The sequence below is a fragment of the Tachypleus tridentatus genome, chromosome 13, assembly GCF_004210375.1.
Source record: "Tachypleus tridentatus isolate NWPU-2018 chromosome 13, ASM421037v1, whole genome shotgun sequence".
Taxonomy (NCBI): domain Eukaryota; kingdom Metazoa; phylum Arthropoda; class Merostomata; order Xiphosura; family Limulidae; genus Tachypleus; species Tachypleus tridentatus.
Window position 1 is genome coordinate 186,653,759 of NC_134837.1, and position 20,223 is coordinate 186,673,981.

Sequence of the window (20,223 nt, forward strand, 5' to 3'; positions counted from 1 at the left end):
GGGTTTTCTATGATTATTGTTCTGATTTTCTGTCACTTTTTTTCTTACATGCAGATAGTGTCTTAATTCTTTACCTTGCATTGTTTTCATTTCTGTTTCACGTTCTAAACAACTGGACTGACTCAGGTATACATTTACACTAACTGGTCTGACTTAGGTATACAGTTACACTAACTGGTCTGACTTAGGTATACAGTTACACTTACTCGACTGACTCATACGGATGCCACAACATAAACCCTGTTTCTCCATAATCCATATCATGACAGAATTTTATAAGCATAGAAATAGCCGGTTTTTTTCGATGAAAGACTCTTCTAATGTATCAAAGAACTAAAACTGTTTATTATTCAGGAACTATTTATTATTTACGAAATCTACGTACCGATTATATTTTTTTCGTGTAGTATTTATAAAAAAGTCATATTGATTACACAGAATTATGAACATGAAGACATTACATAACAACTTGAAATGTTTACAAGTGAAGATTATAGTTATATACTGTGTCATGACTTCAGCCTACATAGAACATTATGTAAATATGTCGCTTTTCCGTACGTCCACACAACAGCATTTTGGCCTTCATTCACTTATATGTGTAGACTACATACTACCCAGACTCCGAAAGTTGGGCCTAACTGGTTAGAAAAGCACTTACCCTGGTGACAGTTCACAAGTTCAAACGAACAAGAAATACGAATAGTATACTTTTCAAATATCTTCGTGTATTCTGAGCTATTTGTGATTTTTAAAAAGCGGTTCAAGATGTAAAAAATGCTTCTTCGGAACGAAATTTTAGGTCGCCACTTAGACGATCGCGTCATTTAAAAGTCACAGGCGATTCCAAGATGGCGACCAATCAGCAGATGACAGAGGCAGAACAGAAACCACTGGATACTTGTATGGAGTGAAGCTCTTTAACTCGATTGGATCGGCAGAGGGAGCTTCTTATTCTATAATAAAAATAATATTTAAGTGTTGTTTTTATTTTAGGTGAAAGAAATTATCTTTTATAACTTAGAAACATTTAAGGAAAAAATAATATTCAATAAAACCTAACTATGAATAGCATAATATTCATGTTCTAGTAAAAATATACACGTATACAAATTCATTATAATTTTAATTATGTTTAATAAGCATCCAACTCTTTTCAAATCTGACAGACATACTTTAAATAAAATGTAAGTTAGCTCTTTTGACGGCAGAGGGCGTTCTTACATTTCTGTCTTTCTGACACAAAGAGTGCGATAGTTTCAGTGACTTAAGGTTACCCGTTGGGTCAAAAGTGACTTACAATACTAAAATCTGGAGTGCAAACAGTCCAAGTTGCAACACTGGAAACACCAAAATAATTGTAGAACAAAATATTATTGTACTAGCTCTCTGAGCCCCATAGTGGCACGGCGGTATGTCTGCGGAGTTACACCGCGAGAAACCATGTTTCGATATCCGTGGTGGGCAGAGTACAGATAGCCCTCTGCATAGCTTTGTGCATAATAACAAAACAAATTAAATCTACAAATAAAAATATTAATATCAAACAAACAATATCTAAACTAGTGATTCCTTACAAAATAAAACCTCAACAACATAATACGAACCATTCTATCACTTCTACTGCGAAAAGAAAGATTCAATCAGTGAATTGGTTCAAATTTTACTCAGTGAAAAATCAAGACAGGTATATAAACAAGAAACACTCTTTATACATAGAACCTATTTAAACAAACTTCAATTTCTTGATTGTCAGACAAGTAAACTATTCTCTTCTTTGACGACAACCACAAAACAACAACTCCAACTATGTAAACAATAGAAGAAAGGTTTTATGTCCCTGATTACCGAATGGAGCGACCCCTACGTCTTGTATTATACCATTCAGTTCAATATTATTTGATATTTCAAAAACAATAGTATCATAAACCACATCTGTTCCTACAGAATGGAAGTAGACGTGAAAACAGTATATATATATATTTATTTATTTATTAAAAACTCTTTCCACTACCACGTGGTGCGTGTTAGTTTGAACTCAGTGATCAATGTAAATGAAACAACGATAAAAGAATCAGGAATATATAGCATATATATATATGCTTCAAAAATTAGGTAAATAGTCAAATATACACCATAATATAAAATATATTGTTAACAATACATATATTTATACAATTTTATACTGAAACACATTTAGCTTCGTTTAATACATTTACAGTTAAGTTCAGTTTAACCACTATTACTTGGTAAAAAGGTAGCCCAAGGGTTGACGATAGGTAGTGTTGACTAGTTGTCTTTACTGTAATCTTACTCTGCTAAATTAAAAACAACTAGCGCAGATAGCCGTCATATACCTATCCGCAAAATTCAAAAACAAAACACAAAAACCAACAAAACTAAGAAACACGCTATTGTGTAATCAGTAGACCCTAACACAAACATACGTCTAATATAAATACCCACAGTATTGTGTAGTCACTAGATATTACTAAACTCAAAACTGTAATGTAACTATAGTATTGTGTAATCAACAGATACAAAAAACACACATGGCTCGGAATGCCGATGTGGATAAACAGCTCGACCCTCAAGTTAAGGATCGCGGGATCAAATACCCGTCAATATGCTCGTCCTTTCAGCCGAAAGGGTGTTATAATGTAACAATCAATCCCACTACTCGTTGATAAAAGTGTAAAGCAAAAGGTGGTGGTGGGTAGTGATGACTTACACTGCTAAATCAGGGATGATTAGCGCAAATAGCCCTCGTGTAGCTTTGCACAAAATTAAAAAAAAAAAAAACATAAAACAAACAAACAAATACACACCGAAATCGAAAGTTAGTAACTAGAGTATTGTATAGTCACTACATAATAATACACACAAAAGTCTAATGTAATTAACTACAAATTTGTAGTTACTTACATTAGACGTTTGCGTGCATTATTATGCAGTGCCTACCCAATATTTGAATTACTTTCATTAGATGTTTATGTGTATTACTATCTAGTGACTACACAATACTCTAGTTACTTACATTAAACGTTTGTGTGTATTAGTATCTAACAGTTACACAATAGTGTAGTTAATTACATTAGACTTTTGTGTGTATTAGTATCTAGTGACTGGACAATACTACAGTAACTACAATATTGTGTAGTCACTAGATACTAATACACACAAACGTCTAATGTAAGTAACTACAATACTGTGTAGTCACTACATACTAATACACACAAAAGTCTAATGTAATTAACTACAATATTGTGTAGTCACTAGATAGTAATACACACAAACGTCTAATGTAAGTAACTACAATATTGGGTAGCCACTAGATAGTAATACGAACAAAGTCTAATGTAAGTAACTAAAATATTGTGTAGTCACTAGATAGTAATACACACAAACATCTAATGTAAGTAACTACAATACTGTGTAGTCACTACATACTAATACACACAAAAGTCTAACGTAAGTAACTACAATATTGCGTGATCATTACATGCTAATACATACAAAAGTTTAATATAACTACAGTATAGTGTAGTCACTAGATTCTAACAGATACATAAGTCCAAGGTAAGTAAATACAGTATTGTGTAGTCACTTCATAATAATACACACACATCTAATGTAAGTAACTACAATATTGTGTAGTGGTTACATACTAATACACACAAACATCTAATGTAATTACAGTATTGTCTAATCACTAGTTAATAATACACACAAACGTGTAGTGTAAGTAGTTACAATACTGTGTAGTCACTAGATACCAATAGACGGAAACGTCAAATGTAAGTAACCACTATATTGTGTAGATGCTAGACACTAATACACACAAACGGTTAGTGTAACTACAATACTGCGTAATCACTAGATGCTAACACATACAAAAGTCTAATGTAAATGCAGTATTGTGTAGGAACTAGACACTAACACGCACGAAAATCTAATGTGAGAAACAACAGTACTGTATAGTCACTACATAATAAATCCCATAAAAGGTATTGTGTAGTCATTAGATACTAATACGCACAAAAGTCTAACGTAAATAACTACAATATTGCGTAATCACTAGATGCAGTCAGAAGATACTAATACACAGAAAACTCTGATATAACTACACTATTGTGTAGTCACTAGGTACTAATACACAAAAAAGGATAACGTAAGTAACTCCTGAAGCGTATAGTCACTAGACAGTAATACACACAAACGTCTAATGTAAGTAACTACAATATTGGGTAGTCAGTAGACACTAATACACACACAAGTCTAATGTAATTAACTACGGTATTGTGTAATCACTACATAACAATACACACAAAAGTCTATTGTAAGTAAATACTGTATTGTGTAGTCACAATATACTAATACACAGAAACGTCAAATTTAAGTAAGTACAGTATTGTATAGTCACTAGATGCTAATATACACAAACGACCAATCTACATAACTACAGTATTGTGTAGTCACTAGATACTAATACGCACAAAAGTCTAATGGGAGTAGCTGCAATATGGTGTATATATTAGATACTAATACACACAAAAGTCTAGTATAACTACAGATTGCATAGTCACTAGATACTACTAGGCACAAAGGTCTATTGTAATTACACTATTGGGTAGTCACTTGAAACTAATAAACGCATGGTTCGACAGGTCACGAGGTTAAAGAGCTTTAAGCTTAATCTGAAGGTCGCTAGTTCAATACCAATAACACCAAAAAAGCTCGCCGTTCAGTCGTTAGGACGTTATAATGTGCAATGAATCCCAATATTCGTCAGTATAAGAGTATCCCAAGAGTTGGCAGTGGGTGGTTATGAATAGTTGCCTTCCCTCTAGTCTTACACTGATAAATTTGAGAAGACTAGCGCAGATAGCCTTCGTGTAGCTTTGCAAAAACAATAAAAAAATAAAAAATAAAACAAACTAATAAACACCGAAATCTAGAGTTAGTAGCTACAATATTGTACAATTGCTACATACTAATACACACAAGTCTACTATAAGTAGCTACAGTAGTTACTAGGTGGTAATACACACAAAAGTTTAATGTAAGTACAGTATTGTGTAGTGACTAGATTCTAATACACGCAAACGTTTAGTGTAAATAACTACAATACTGGGAAGTAACTGGATACTAATACGCACAAATGTCTGATGTAAGTAACTACAGTATTGGGTAGTAATTAGCTACTAATACAGGCAAACGTCTAGTTTGACTAAGTACAGTATTGTGTAATCACAACATACAAATGCGCACAAAGTTCCAACAACAGCATTGTGTAGTCACTAGATTCTAATACTCATAAAAGATTAATGTAAGTAACTACAGTATTGTGTAGTCACTACATACTGATACACACAAAAGTATAATGTAACTACAGTATTGTGTAGTTACTAGGTGTAATACACACAAACGTGATAATATCATGAGTTGTGATTTGTTTCCTTATGAACACTATCAGTTCTATACAATGACGGGTGCTCAAATAATACTGCTTATTGATTGTGTTGACATCAAACATTAGAGTGTTAGATTCTTACACAGAAGTTCAACACATATTAATTATATGTTTAAAAATTCGAAACATCTTGTACAAAGTAAAAGATCTAAACATTTTCTGATATTGCATGATAGCAAATTTAAATGGGTGGATACAAATGTTAGCATTTAAATTATCAGATGATAACTATATCTTTTATTAGTTAAAACAAACCACGACCACTGCAAGCCTTCTTGTTGTATAACACGACACAACTGTTTTAACTCACAGAAAATTAAGAGACATCAGAGAATAAAATCACTGTAATCATGACAGAGAAACATCTAACAATATATTACACTACCTTTTTAATACGATAAACATCCACAAACGTTACACACACTTTACTAACAGGAAAAGTATCTACAATATTTTACACTACCTTTTTAATACGATAAACATCCACAAACGTTACACACACTTTACTAACAGGAAAAGTATCTACAATATTTTACCCTTACTTTAGTACTGCGACCAGTATCGCCCCCCGCTAGTATAGCGGTATGTCTCCGGATTTACACCGCTAAAATCAGGGGTTCGATTCCCCTCGGTGGGCTGAGCAGATAGCCCTTTGTGGCTTTGCTATAAGAAAACACACACACACTCGACAAGTATCTACAATATTGTACACTTACTTTAGTACTGCGACAAGTATCTACAATATTGTACACTTACTTTAGTACTGCGACAAGTATCTATATTTTACACTTACTTTAGTACTGCGACAAGTATCTACAATACTTTACACTTACATTAATAATGCCACAAATATCTACAATATTTTATACATACTTTAGTAATGCCCCAAGTACCTACAATCTTTTTACACTTACTGTACTAATGCAACAAATATCTACAATATTTTACACTTACTTTAGAAGTATCTACAATATTTTATACTTACTTTAGTAATGCGACAAGTATCTACATATTTTACACTTCAGTAATGCGAAAAGGATCTACAATATTTTATACTTACTTACGTAATGCGACAAGTATGTATAATATTTTACACTTACTTTAGTAATGCGACAGGTATGTATAATATTTTACACTTACTTTACTAATGAGACAAGTATCTACAATATTTTACACTTACTTTACTTATGCGAAGGCCCGGCATGCCCAAGCGCGTTAAGGGGTGCGACTCGTAATCTGAGGGTCGCGAGTTCGCATCCCCGTCGCGCCAAACATGCTCGCCCTTTCAGCCGTGGGGGCGTTATAATGTGACGATCAATCCCACTATTCATTGGTAAAAGAGTAGCCCAAGAGTTGGCGGTGGGTGGTGATGACTAGCTGCCTTCCCTCTAGTCTTACACTGCTAAATTAGGGACGGCTAGCATAGATAGTCCTCGAGTAGCTTTGTGCGAAATTCCAAAACAAACAAACAAACAAACTTATGCGACAATAATCCAGAAGAGTTCAACGATGCTGCAAGTTTCTATGAAAGATAAACTTGTATCTCCGTTTCAGAAAGAACTTATCCTTACATCGTTGGCGCGGGTTGGATTCCCGGGATTGAAAGTTCATAATTTACACCCAGCATGGCCAGGTGGTTAAGGGTTCAACTCGTAATCAGTAGGTTGCTTGTTCGAGTCCTTGTCACACCAAACGTGCTTGCCCTTTCAGCCGTGAGTGCGTTATATTGTTACGGTCAATCCCACTATTTTTTGGTAAAAGAGTAGCCCAAGAGTTGGCGGTGGATATTGATGACTAGTGCCTTCCCTCTATTCTCACACTGATAAATAGCCATCATGTTGCTTTGCGGGAATTTTAAAAAAACAAACAAAGAATCTTACATATTTATATGGAGGAAGAGGTCTAGTGTACCTGACCCTCCTGGGTATACAAATATATATACCCAAACACCTAGCGAGAGACATATTTGTATGCAGATAAATATAGCTAATACAAGAAGGCTTTCTGTTGAATTCATCAGTGATTTTTATCAGATATGAATAACCTCTTTAACCAAACCTTCCCAGTGTAATATCTACCCTAATAGTTTCACGCCTCCTTGACCCTGTAATGTGGTACTTTATATTGGCTGGCCTAACACTACCATGTGTGATACTCACTTTTGTAGTTTCAAGCCCCTAGACTCTGTCATGTACCACATTATATATCAGAATCCCGATCTCTTTATGTTAAACTCATAACTAATGTACGTATGAATCAGGGGACTTTCATTCCAATACTGGGAAGTGAATGTATCTACCCTTCTTAACTTGCATTAATCAAATATAACGTTTTGGTTGTGGAGCAGCCCCAACATGGTGTTTCACACAGATTCAACAAAGACAACTACATCAAAGAGGTTAAGAGAGAGTTCGAAACATAGTTTAGTGATGAATCGCTTCTGTAATGTTATGACACATAACTGTTTCTTCCCGCCTTCCGACAACAGCGGAAAACAGGTACACGGTGAGGGGTAAAGATAATATTTCTACGCAATTCTTGGGCACTTCCGCTGCTTACTCCGTTTCTTGCCCTGGTTGTGCTCTGCCGTAATTACTAAACACAGACTCAAAACACACTTCAGATCTGCACACTTGTTTATAGGAACTCCGAAACCTAAATCATACGTAACGTCACATGTTCGCTGTCCATTTTTTTTTGGGTAAATTGTGGCTTGGCTTGTTTTGAATTTCGTACAAAGAAAGCTACACAGCAAGTTAAGTACAGTATTAGTATATTCTGCACTAAGTCAACCGTTCACATTTTACTGAATGAATGAAGTAATTCAAAAGTTTTGACACCAACTGTTCTCACAGAGTCAGAATGAGTCACAGAGTCTATATGCGTTATTAGTCCTTAATTTTTACGTGGTAGGCAAGATGATAGGCAGCTAGTCAACACCACCCACCGCCAACTCTTCCACTATGCCTATAAGACAAATGTTATAACCCATTTAGCCCAAGTGCGGGGTAATAATGTTTATATTTTAACGGGATGTGAACCAGGAACTTCATATCACAGTCTGCCACTCCAATCGACATATCACGCACAGCCCAAACCTATTAATGTTACAGTGTTCAATACGTAGTACTCGTGATAACAACACATTGTACTGATGTTGTTTGTCCCTGGTAGATCAACGACAAGTTTGAAGGCTTATAACGCTAAAAATCAGGTTTCGATACACGCGATAAATACAGACAGAACGATGTAACAACAACAGACTCAAAAATTCTTATTTTTCAAATCCTACTGAATATTTCAAATCAGAGGAACGACAAAAAGAAAAATGTTTGTTAAGCACAAGGCTGAACAAAGGGCTATTTGTACTGTGACCACAGCGGGTATTGAAACCCGATTTTCAGCGTGGTAAACCTCTAAATTTACTGCCGAAGTGGAAATTCATGGTGGCAGGTATTCCACACTACTTTTCATATGTTATAAGGCACTAAACTCCTGAAGCCAACAGGCCTAGTATTAGTGATAATCACATTATGTCGTGAACGTTTTTGTTACTCATTCTAATCAGCCTTCTTAGTCCATTATGAATTTCAAATGTGAAATCCATTTTGACCATCACCTTTAAGTGTATTAAATATGAAAGAAAACTACTAAATGTTTTCTCTACAAACATTGATAATCATATAATTTAGGAAAATTGGTGTTTACCTGTTGCAACAGAACCTAACTGAACCAATGTTTACTCACTACCAACTCTCCATTCTATCCAATCATTCAAGCCGTTGAATATCGAATTCTTTACAAAGAAGTTTTATAAAGATGGTCGTCAGTTTTAGATCGTGGTTTGAAATACTGTACATTTCAACGCGTTTAAATAGTTGTTATTGGTACTAAGATAGTTGATGGGTTTTTATTCTTACAAAATGTTATTTCTAGCCATGGACTGTTAGTGTAATTGAATATAACGACACGTACATGACGCTAAACTGGCGTGACAGTCATAAACCTATTCTAAAACGACCTCTTAAGAAGGTAACAAGAATAAAATGTACTCAGATGACATGGAAACAGCAATCCTAGAATCCAGAATGGAAAGTAACTAGGATAAAATGCACTAAAGTGGCATGGAAACATCAAGCTAAAAATGGAAAGTAACTAGGACAGAATGTTCATAGATGGCATGGAAACATCAATCCAAGAATGGAAAGTAACTAGGATAGAATATAATCAGATGACATGAGAACATCAATCCAAGAATGGAAAGTAACTAGGATAGAATATAATCAGACGACATGAGAACGTCAATCCAAGAATGGAAAGTAACTAGGATAGAATATAATCAGATGACATGGAAACAACAATCCAAGAATGGAAAGTAACTAGGATAGAATGTACTCAGATGACATGGAAACATGAATCGATGAATGGAAAGTGACTAGGATAGAATGTACTCAGATAACGTGGAAAAAGCAATCCAAAAATGGAAAGTAACTAGGATAGAATTTCGGACGATGTCTTCCACACAACACTCTCCCACCTCGAAAAAGCTAGAAACAAAGAAAGATGAACCACAAATGATGCAAATACACCAATTTATCATGTGGTACAAAAAATACTACCAGGTACTTTACTATGCACGACATCACAAATACTTACTGCTATGATCTCCCTTCTCACCTTTTTCTTACTTGGCTAACTAGTACAGGAAAATGGATATATCCTAGGGGATATTTGCAGAAATGATTTGTTCCAATAGTAACAATGTAAATAACATGATATACAGACACTACCAATAACGAAAAAGGAAATATGAATCCACTGAATTCTTTAACTAAGAAAAAACAACAAAACAATACAATTCAAATTAGTTTAATAAGTTAAACCTAAAGCTTTTCAACTCATAAAATACCCTTACCACAACCAAAAATCATTAAGTATACTAAATACATAGCAGGATACCCTTAGCACATCCTCGACTCATATAGTACCCTAACTACATCGTACAATACGCTAACCAGATCCAGGACTTATAAAGTACCCTAACGAGATCGTAAAGTAGCCTCATCACATCCAAGACTCATATGGTACCCTAACAACGTAGTAAAATATCCTAACCACATCCAGGACTAATAAAATACCCTACGTACCTCATAAAATACCCTTACCACATCATGGATTCATAAAATACCCTAAATACATCGTATATTAACTTTACCACGTCATGAAATAATGAAGTACCCTAACTACATCGTAAATTACCCTTACGACATCCTGGACTATTAAAGTACCCTAACTGCATAATAAAATACCCTTACAACATCCAAAAGTAATAAAGTACGCCAACTACATAGTCAAATAGCCTTATTACATCCAGCACTCATAAAGACCCTAGGTACATAATAAAATTCCCTTATCACATCCTAGACTTATTCAGTAGCCTAACTACATCGAAAATTACCCTTACCACATTCATGAGTCATAAAGTACCCTAAGTGCATCTTAAAAAACTCTTACAACATCCTAAACTCTTACAGTACCCTAAATACATCGTAAAATACCCTTACAACCTCCAGGAATAATAAAGTACCCTAAGTACATCATAAAATATCCTTAACACATCCTAGACTCATACAGTAACCTAAATACATCGCAAAATACCCTTACTACATCAAGGACTCATAAAGTACCCTAACTACACCGTAAAATAACTTTACCACATCCAGGACTCATAAAGTACCCTAACTACATACTAGAATACGCTAACCAATCCTAGACTCATATAGAACCATAACTACATAATACAACACTCTACAACATCCAGGAGTCATACAGTACCCTATCTATATAGTAAAATACTTTTATTACATCCATGACCCATAAAGTACCTTAAGTAGATCATAAAATACCCTTACCACATCTTACACTAATATAGTTCCCTAACAACATACTAAAATATCCTTACCACATCCAGGACTCAGAAATTATCCTAAATACATCATTTATTACCCTTACTACATTCAGGACTCATAAAGTATGCTAACTACACAGTAAAATACCCTAACCACATCCTAGACTTATGTAGAACCCTAACTACATACTAAAATACGCTAACCAATCCTAAACTCATATAGAACCCTAACTACATAATACAACACCCTTTACAACATCCAGGAGTCATAAAGTACCCTATCTATATAGTAAAATACTCTTATTACATCCATGACCCATAAAGTACCTTAAGTAGATCATAAAATACCCTTACCACATCTTACACTAATATAGTACCCTAACAACATACTAAAATATCCTTACCACATCCAGGACTCAGAAATTATCCTAAATACATCATTTATTACCCTTACTACATTCAGGACTCAGAAATTATCCTAAATACATCATTTATTACCCTTACTACATTCAGGACTCACAAAGTATGCTAACTACACAGTAAAATACCCTAACCAGATCCTAGACTTATGTAGAACCCTAACTACATACTAAAATACGCTAACCAATCCTAAACTCATATAGAACCCTAACTACATAATACAACACCCTTTACAACATCCAGGAGTCATAAAGTACCCTATATATATAGTAAATACCTTTATTACATCCAAGAGTCATAAGTTACCCTAACTACATAGTAAAATACCCTTACCACATCCTAGAATTATATAGTATCCTAACTACATCGTAAAATACCCTTACCACATCCAGGACTCAAAATTACCTTAAATATATCTTAAAATACCCTTACCACATCCAGGACTCATAAAGTATCATAAGTACACCATAACATACCCTTATCACATCCTAGACTCATGTAGTACCCTAACTACACAGTAAAACACCTTTACCACATCCAGGATTCATAAAGTACCTTAAGTACATCATTACATACCCTTACCACATTCCAGACTCATATAGTTCCCTAACAACATAGTAACATACCTTTACCACATTCAGGACTCATAAACTGCCCTAACTACATCGTTTAATACCCTTACCACATCCAGGACTCATAAAGTACTCTAACTATATAATAAAATACATTTACCACATCGAGGATTCATATCGTAACCTAACTACATCGTATAATACGCTTACTACATCTCGAACTCACAAAGTACCCTAAGTACATAATAAAATACCCTTCCAACATCCTGGACTCATACAGTACCCTAACTACATAATAAAATACTCTTACCACATCGAGGACTCATAAAATACACTAACCACATCATAAAATACCCTTAGCACATCCAGGACTCGCATATTATCCTAACTATATAATAAGCACCCTATCTACATCTTAAAATACCCTTACCACATCCAGGACTCATAAAGTACCCTAAATACATCATAAAATACCCTTACCACATCCTAGACTAATATAATACCCTAACTACATAGTAAAATAGCCTTACCACATTATAGACTCATATAGTACCCTAAGTACATCATAAAAGACACATACCAGTCCAGGACTCATAAAGTATCCTAAGTAAATCATAAAATACCCTTACAACATCCTAGACTCATAAAGTATCCTAAGTAAATCATAAAATACCCTTACAACATCCTAGACTCATATAGTACCCTAACTAAATCGTAAAATACCCTTACCACATGTTGGACTCATAAAGTATCCTAACTACATAGTTAAATACCCTTACCACATCCAGGACTCACAAAGTACTTATGTACGTCACAAAATACCCTTACCACATCCTGGACTCATAAAGTACCCGAACTACATCGTATAATACCTTTACAACATTCTTGACTCCTAAAGTATTCTTGCCAAAGATTAGTAATTCCTGAATGATTGGAGTATTAACATAATCAGTAGAATAAAAAAATGAGGAACTATTCGTAGACCCCCTCCCAACAACAGCGACGTATCAGTAGTGAGTGTTCTGTCTGGCTTGTTCAATCGTTACCTAGCAACTACTTCTACAGTTTCATTCCAGAGACAGGTCATTGACCTCCTTGTCTTACACGTAAGTCCACTTCTAACGTGGAGGCTCCAAGTACTGCTAGACCGTACTGGACGACCATAAAACAAGGATCTATTATTTTAAATAATTCTCTTCTTGGGATATAAGTGTAATTTAAGACGCGTTTTTCAACTCGTTTCCCAAATATTTAGTATGTTGTTCTTACAATCAATAGGTTTGAGAACTACTGACATTAAATAACCGTAGTATCATCCAAAATGTATATTTATTCAGAATTTAAATTTTCAAATATTAGTCTAAACAAGATAGCTATGGAATGTGGAACTTAAGAATATTATTCTAGAATCCCACGTCAACCAGTTTCAATCTAATATTTCAAGGTTTGGGGATTTCAGAGACAGTTATAAAAATCATAGCTTTTCTGAGGCTTTTGTTTTCAAAATATTTACAAATAAAATAAAGTTAAAATAGCATTTATTTAAATAAAAAACATCAAGTACACAAATTGAATGTTTCTGGTAAAACACTAAAATGTGAATTTTTGCCAAGAACATAAAACGTTAGCTATGATGAAAGTTGTTCTTATATGAGCTGGTAAAATAGGCTCGACTGTACGTTAAAGAAACCAACTGATGAAACTTCACTATTCTCATGTATGATATACATCAATGTTTACAGAAAATAAAAAACCTTGTTATTTTACAAAAATTAAAATGTTTGTACTATGAAACAAGAACATCTCATGTCATCTAACCATCAATGTCAAGAACAAATAAAATATTCCACTGTTTTCAATAGTCAACATCACCCCCCCCCGCTAGTACAGCGGTATGTCTCCCGATTTACAACGCTAAAATCAGGGGTTCGATTCCCCTCGGTGGGCTGAAAAGATAGCTCGATGTGGCTTTGCTATAAGAAAAACACACACAGTCAACATGTGTGTTGACAGAATAATATTATTTAACCATCAATGTCAACAACAAATAAAATATTCCACTGTTTTAAATAGTCAACATCAACACAGGATAATATTATTTAACCATCAATGTCAACAACAAATAAAATATTCCACTGTTTTCAATAGCCAACATCAACACAGGATAATATTATTTAACCATCAATGTCAACAACGAATAAAATATTCCACTGTTTTCAATAGTCAACATTAACACAGGATAATATTATTTAACCATCAATGTCAACAAAGAATTTAACAATCCATTTCTTTCATTTGGCCAGCGACGAAGACGATATCTTGTGTTGTGTGTTAGAGAAAAAAATAATATAAATAATTTTGGCGAAAACTACTAAACAATGGACAATTTGCACTGTGTCCACAAGGAAATATTGACCCCAATTCTAGTAACATACGCACTCAAGCTCAATGCTGGCTGTGTTTTAATGAACAGAAATCAAATAAATTTGTAACAAAGTAACTATTCATTCTTTCTTTTTCCTTAAATTTAGTAGCGCCATCTTTACAAATCTGTAGATTTCAACCAAAAAATAACCTTAAAGCATTGTGCTAAACCACTGACTGAAACCTGGCCCGGCATGGCCAAGTGGTTTGGGAGCTTGACTAATAATCTGAGGGTCGTGAGTTCGAATCCCCGTCACGCCAAACATGCTCGCCCTTTAGCCGTGGGGGTGTTATAGTGTTACGATCAATCCCACTGTTTGTTGTTAAAAGTAGCCCAAGAGTTGGCGGTTGTTGGTGATGACTAGTGGTCTTCCCTCAGTCTTACCCTCCTAAATTAAGAAAGGCTAGCGTAGATAACTCTCGTGTAGCTTTGAGCAAAATTCAAAGCAAAAAAAAAATATCCCTACTGAAACCAGTTTTGAAACACCATTATTCTGGGTACTAATTATCTGGTTACCATAACTAGTTTTGACACTCCATTGATCTCTATTCTGCTAAACCAGTTACCAAAACTAGTTTCAGTATGCGATTGGTCTCGGTGTTGCTAAACCAGTTACCAAAACTAGTTTCAGCATACAATTGGTCTCGGTGTTGCTAAACCAGTTACCAAAACTAGTTTCAGTATACAATTGGTCTCGGTGCTGCTAAACCAGTTACTAAAACTGGTTTCTATAAACCGTTGATTTCAATCAGTTACTAAATTAACTTTTTAAATATACCATTCGAAACACCACTAAAGTATTGGATGGACTGATACTAGACATTAGTTAAGAACCAACTTTCTGATACAACCAAACGCGTTATCACTCGAACCAGTAACGTTACTACTATTTTCAACCAACACTCTGATGCCATGGCTACAAGCTGAACTAATTATATATATAAAGCTTCTTACCTATATGACTTAATTCAAATTAGTGCAATCAGTACCTTACTATCTCCAAACTGAACTTTGACATTTTAAGAGAGTACTGTGAAGTTATTGATTTGTTTCTTGTTTTTTTTCTAAATAAATAGACGTTGAAACCGTGAAAGATTGAAATTGACTCAACAGAAAAGACATGTTAACCAATTTTAAAAGTTCCCGCGACATTTCACGTTCAGGAAGTTTCGTGTTTTTTGTCACGACTGTTTGTTTCTTTGTAATTGAGCACAAAGCTACACAATGGGCTATCTGTGCTCTGCACACTATGGGTATTGAATCTCGATTTCTAATAGTATAAGTCCGGATACATACCAATGTGCCACTGAGGGGCTTTTATTGCATATAAATTCTAACTACGCTGCTTACATGTATTAAAATTACAACTTTAAAATTAATAGAAAAAAAGGAGAATTTCTGAATGACAGAGTAGCAGATTTTTGATAAAGTTTATAAAGAATAAACTAAGAAGTGAAAATCTAGACCTTCGAAGTTTACCTACGATAGTTTAGTTAGTTAAACATCCGACAAGTCGACAGAAAACCTGGTTTGTCTATAAAATAATAAAACATACAACGAGACCTTCATTTGCATTACATCAGTAAACTTCCTATTTTCAATTAAACAACGACTAAAACGCCTTAAACTGCTGACCAGAAAAAGTGAACTCAATCAGAAGTACCGATCACTGGTAGAGCTACTCTTAACTGAACAGTAAGACTGACTGTCACTTTTATAATGCGACTACGGATAAAACAGCTAAGCGAAGTCAAATGTATATCAAGAGTTAAACCATCACAGCCCTCTCACTATATAGTTCAAAAATAAATTTTATTCTATCCAGGAAACTTGCTGATTACAGGCTGATTAACATTCAAAGTATTAATAAATTACAAACAGTATCACGCTCAAATCACCATACATACCAGAATTCCACTTTCTTAGGTGACAATACATTATAACTGTGAATACAATTTTGAAGTAACACGCTAAAAAAAATGCAGTTTCTGAACTACTCTTTACAAACGAATAGTGGGATTAACCGAAACATCATAACGTACCCATGACTCAAAAGGCGAGCATGTTCAGGGAAGGTATTAAAACTCCCGACCCTGAGATTACGAGTCCAGTGCCAAAACCACCTAGCCACATTTTGAAGTAATTGTTTGTTTATTTGTTGGCCAATTGGTGTGCTTGTTCATTTTGAAAACATAAAAAAAGCGAATGCACATAGCGGTCATAATTTTGAAATGAAAGACCACTACACAACAGCACCCACAGCCACCTGTTGAGCTGCTCTTGCTAGACTAAATAGCAGAATTTCACTGTTATTTTTAAACCGTATCAACAGACTCCAAAGCGCGTAAAGTGTTTTGTCGGCAAGAAGTCTCGTACCATAAATCCATAGATTCATAGTGGGTGAAGCTCTACAATCGTTTACAAGGTTGAAGGAAACATTTACACTGTAAGATGTTCCAGTCGATACACTCTGGTTAAAGGAAATACTTGCACTGTAAGACGTTCCAGACATTACACTCAGGTTGAAAGTAACACTTACAATGTAACATATTCCAGCCACTAAACTAAGGTTGAAGGTAACACTTACACTGTAACATGTTCCATTCACTACACTCAAATTGAAAGAAATACTTATTGTGTAAGTTGTATCCGTCACTACACTCTGTTTGAAGGAAACTCTTCCAGAGTAACTTGTTCCATTCACTACACTCAGGTTGACGGAAATCTTACACTATAAGATGTTCCAGTCACTAAACTCTGTTTACAAGAAATACTTGCATTACATGATGGTCCCGTCACTACACTCCGGATGACGGAAAATTTGCACTGTAAGATGTTCCAGTCACTACACTGGGTTTGAAAAAAAAACATATAGTGCAAGATGCTCCCAACATCACACTCTATGTGAAAAAAATATTTATACTGTAAGATGTTTCAATCATTACACTAGGAATAAAGCAAATACATATACTGTCAAATGTTCTAGTCACTACACAAAGGTTAAAGGAAATACTTCCAGTGCAAGATGTTCTAGCCACTACACTCAGGTTCAAGGAAATACGTACACGGAAAGCTAATGATCATGTCTATTTTATTGATATATAATTGTTTTTGATATGGATATGTAGGACAACAGAGAAGTTTATTGTGACACGTCTGTATGTATCTATTTTAAATGACTGTATCTGCAACGACTTTATTACTATATATAAAAATTACCAAGTTACACATAACCATGAAAAATCAGATGTCAGAATGATATAAAATTGAAGGAGAGAACACAAATTAATATCTTCTTTGTGAAACCCGACATTCTGCAAATAACTGGTTTTGATCTCATTCTGCATGTAAAGAAATAAGATACATTTCACGTCCATGTGAGACTGTGTCACTTCCGTTCTGGTTGACATTCGTGTCTGAAGCCCATAAGGTGCCGTAAACCTTCTTCTTAATTATTTTAAGTTTAACCTTATGATGACCAATAAACGCAAGAAAATTATTCTTGGTTTATATATTTAATGTTTTACTGGCCCTACAATCAACAAACTCTTTGCCAAGGTAAACATACATGGCCTTTACTAAGCTAAAAAAAAAAAAGGACACTTTTTATCCTAATAACATTTTAAAACTACATCTAAAGATATTAGTTTGTGAAGACAATACGAATAACATACACAAAAATATTGCTTTGTTCTCTGGCAATCAACGCCAAATAAACGTATACAAATGACTTTTTCCTTTTTTTTCTCTAGTAGCCTCTCCTCTTAACAGTATTCTATTCAACAAACATCTCTAGTCACTCGTCCTGTTAACAGTATTCTAATCAACAAACATCTCTAGTCACTTATGTTGTTAACAGTATTCCAATCATCAAACATTTCTAGTCACTTATCCTGTTAACAGTATTCTAATCAACAAACATCTCTAGTCACTTATCCTGTTAACAGTATTCTAATCAACAAACATCTCTAGTCACTCCTCCTGTTAACAGTATTCTAATCAACAAACATCTCTAGTCACTCATCCTGTTAATAGTATTCTAATCAACAAACATCTCTAGTCACTCATCCTGTTAACAGTATTCTAATCAACAAACATCTCCAGTCACTCCTCCTGTTATCTGTTTTTCTTTCAGCAGTGTTCTTTTGTCCACCCAACATAGGTAGTGAATGCTAACCATTCCACTTCGCAAACATTTGCCAATATACAACTATTCCAAAGATAAGTTCCTAAAATATAGATTTATCATCATTGTTTGAAAGAATATATTCTGCATTATGGATAACAGTTTGTTACTTTGATTAGTAACAATTAGCCAAATGAAACTAATATAATTGTACGTTGCATGTGTTCGTCAGTTCTCCATGGAATGACTTAGTTCGTTTGTCAAAATACATAAACACGAGAAGTTTTTAGCCACAAGAATTAACATTTTAGTGAGAATGTAAAGCCTTTTTGAAAATGTTTATGTTATTATAAAATCACACGAAGTCCAGGCTGAGTGACTGAGTTATTACTTCATGCGAATTTTAATGTATCCATACACATTACTTAATAACATATTGAGCGGTACGTTAGGCTTACCGTAGGCATGTTTCTGAATGGGTGTTGACACTGGCAAGATTTCTTCAGCAATGGTTTCCGGTTGATTCACTATTCTTCTTTGCTGCATGAGCAATCTACAGATTTTATGCATGTACGGTCCCTTGATAGTGACCTAGTTAGTCTGACGTTATTGGTTTAGTCATGGCTGCAGAGATCTTTCCAGACCAAACGCCAGTTTGATTTTGCTTTCACGTTTAGCGTGAATGATTCATTATTATCATAACATCTGTTGGTGATGTATGTATCATAAAGAAACGCTTTTAAATTAAGTTCCGTTCTGTACGTTTTTAGTAAAAGTTTGAAAATAAGTCACCAAACTGTCTTAGTGTAAAGCCTTTGTTTAAAGCCTGGAAAGTTAAACTCTACGTTTCTATAGAGACAGGGAACAAACCCACCACTGTCCAAAGTTCTTAAGTCGGCGTACTTTTCTTCTGATCGTTCAGGGTTCGCTGAAACGACTCAATAAAATTGCTCCGCCTTTGTGGCCTTCTTGTCACCTGATTGGACAGACGGTAGAGATATTAACATAGCTGGGATATCTGGCGTTCCTGTCGGTTAACGAAGTCCACGAAGTCACCCAGGTTTATGAATGAAAGCTCCGGCACCCCGGAGCCGGGGATAGAGGGTAGGGAAGAGAGTTACATGAAGGGGGGATGAGGGGCCGAACAGGATTCCATCGTTCGACCACACAACTGAGTAGCCTTTTTTAGCCAGTTTTTGTGAACGGTGCAGAAGAACACAAAGGACCTTTCGTTCGCTTGCCTGAACGGAGTGGATTCTCAGAGTTTGAAACACTGTACTAATTAATTAATACTAACAA

At 34.8% G+C, this 20,223-nt stretch overlaps 1 long non-coding RNA gene across 1 annotated transcript; it reads right to left on the reverse strand.

Moving 5' to 3' along the window:
- Positions 1–325: 325 nt before the first annotated feature.
- On the reverse strand, positions 326–19,809 carry LOC143239138 (uncharacterized). Its single transcript, XR_013021031.1, has 2 exons — positions 19,383–19,809; positions 326–956 (listed from the first exon to the last, which is right to left on the reverse strand). It is a non-coding gene; the product is annotated as an uncharacterized LOC143239138 (long non-coding RNA).
- Positions 19,810–20,223: the final 414 nt, after the last annotated feature.